Source organism: Leuresthes tenuis, unplaced genomic scaffold (genome assembly GCF_036924035.1).
Source record: "Leuresthes tenuis unplaced genomic scaffold, fLeuTen1.0.hap1 SCAF_142, whole genome shotgun sequence".
In the NCBI taxonomy this organism is placed as follows: Eukaryota; Metazoa; Chordata; class Actinopteri; order Atheriniformes; family Atherinopsidae; genus Leuresthes; species Leuresthes tenuis.
In genome coordinates, this window is record NW_027325496.1 from 84,177 (window position 1) to 85,952 (window position 1,776).

The 1,776-nt window shown below is 46.5% G+C and overlaps 2 non-coding genes across 2 annotated transcripts; both read right to left on the reverse strand.

The window, feature by feature from the left end:
- Positions 1-913: 913 nt before the first annotated feature.
- Positions 914-1,097, reverse strand: LOC140287538 (U2 spliceosomal RNA). The gene has a single exon (XR_011911688.1). It is a non-coding gene; the product is annotated as a U2 spliceosomal RNA (small nuclear RNA).
- Positions 1,098-1,405: 308 nt separating this feature from the next.
- Positions 1,406-1,519, reverse strand: LOC140287525 (U5 spliceosomal RNA). Its single transcript, XR_011911676.1, has one exon. It is a non-coding gene; the product is annotated as a U5 spliceosomal RNA (small nuclear RNA).
- Positions 1,520-1,776: the final 257 nt, after the last annotated feature.

A 1,776-nucleotide genomic window follows, 5' to 3' on the forward strand; every position in this document is an offset into this window, starting at 1 on the left:
CGTTGACAAAACCGTAAAAGAGAATGCACACTTGACACAGAATTTTACTGCTTTAGAGTTAAAAAAATGCCTAACAGGTTTTAAGAGAAGTCGAGCTCCGGGTTTAGACGGGCTTCCTGCAGAATTCTATCTGACCTATTGGGACCTTTTATCATCAGACATTTTAGATGTTTTTAAAGATTTTGAAAAACTCGACCGACTGCCTGACAGTTTTAGAGTGGGAATAGTGACTCTACTTTATAAAAAAAATGATAAGACTGAACTAAAGAATTGGAGGCCCATCACACTTTTAAACTTTGACTGTAAACTTTTTAGCAAGGTTTTAGCGACACGGATGTCCTCTGTTTTAGAGGAGGTAATTCACCCAGACCAAACTTGTGCCATCTCAGGGAGACAACTCACCGACAGCCTCGTACTGATTCGAGACATCATTGATTACGCTAGAGACAGAAACACCCGGCTTGTCATCTTAAATTTAGACTTTGAAAAAGCATTTGATCGGGTCTCGCATCAATATCTCTTTCAGGTGTTGCAGCCATCGAAAAGGGCCCGATTGTTCCTACTTGGTGAGCTTTGCTTGGTTGAGACGCTTGCCCCCCCCCCCCCTGCTCCTCGGCTGACCAAGTAGAAACAATCTATTCGATGGCTGCCTTGTCTTTTACTCTGTGCAAAAGACAAGGCAGCCACAAACACCACGGGAACACCGTATTGAGGCTTTGTTCTGACCACTCATTCGGTGTCGCGTTTCTTTCAAGCAATTCTCCCGGTTAGCCCGCACTCGGCTCGCTCCCAGAGCCGTGTTAAAGTCCACTTCGCATTCACTCTCTTTTCTCAGCAGATTAAAAGAAAGTTTCATCTTGGGCTCCCTGAAACTTCCATCCTGCACCGCTGTTTGCTTTTTCACAAGAGCAGAGGAGAGCGCACCGTTCCCAGCGGCACTGCAGTACCGGGTCGAGGCTTGGAGTGAACGGAGCAAGCTTCTTTTTCAACTCCTATTCTTAAAAATCCATTTAATATGTTGTCCTCGTATAGAGGACATATTAAACTGATAAGAACAGATACTACACTTGATCTTAGCCAAAAGGCCGAGAAGCGATAACTGTCCACTGTTTCAGGTCCGAGGGCCCTTGCTGGCACAATGCGCACTTGTAGCAATGTTCTTTTTATGGCCATAGGTGGCCAGAGTGTCACGTTGCACCTCCGCCCACCCGCTGCACTGAGCACTCTTCAGCCCTTTTAAATGGTATAACTTTGCACTCCCGCATGCTCCAGCAAGCACCATTCAAGCAACAACTTTGCACTCCAGCTTCGAACATCGGCACAGTCGCAACAAGTAAGGCGACTCTACTCAGAGAAGTCACTCTGCAAAGTAGCAAGATTTCTTTTGCACAGACAGAAAGGGCTTCACCCGCAAAGGTAAAGCCTGCCAATAATAGAAACAACTCATTAGTGCTGCTCTCCACGGAAGTCTTTAGTAAAAGGCGAAAGACTTGTATGTTATGAAGAGAAACCAGAGTACAATTATCCGTCACTGCGGGAGCAGGGCATCAGGCTAGTTGGTATAGCCACCTTCCCCATGGTGAACGTTGCTTGGTTGAAACGCCCCCCCCCCTTGCTCCTCGGCTGACCAAGTAGGAACAATCGGGCCCTATTCGATGGCTGCCTTGTCTTTTACTCTATGCAAAAGACAAGGCAGCAACAAAAACACCACGAGAATCCCGTATTGAGGCTTTGTTCTGACCGCTCATTCGGTGTCGCGTTTCTTTCAAGCAATTC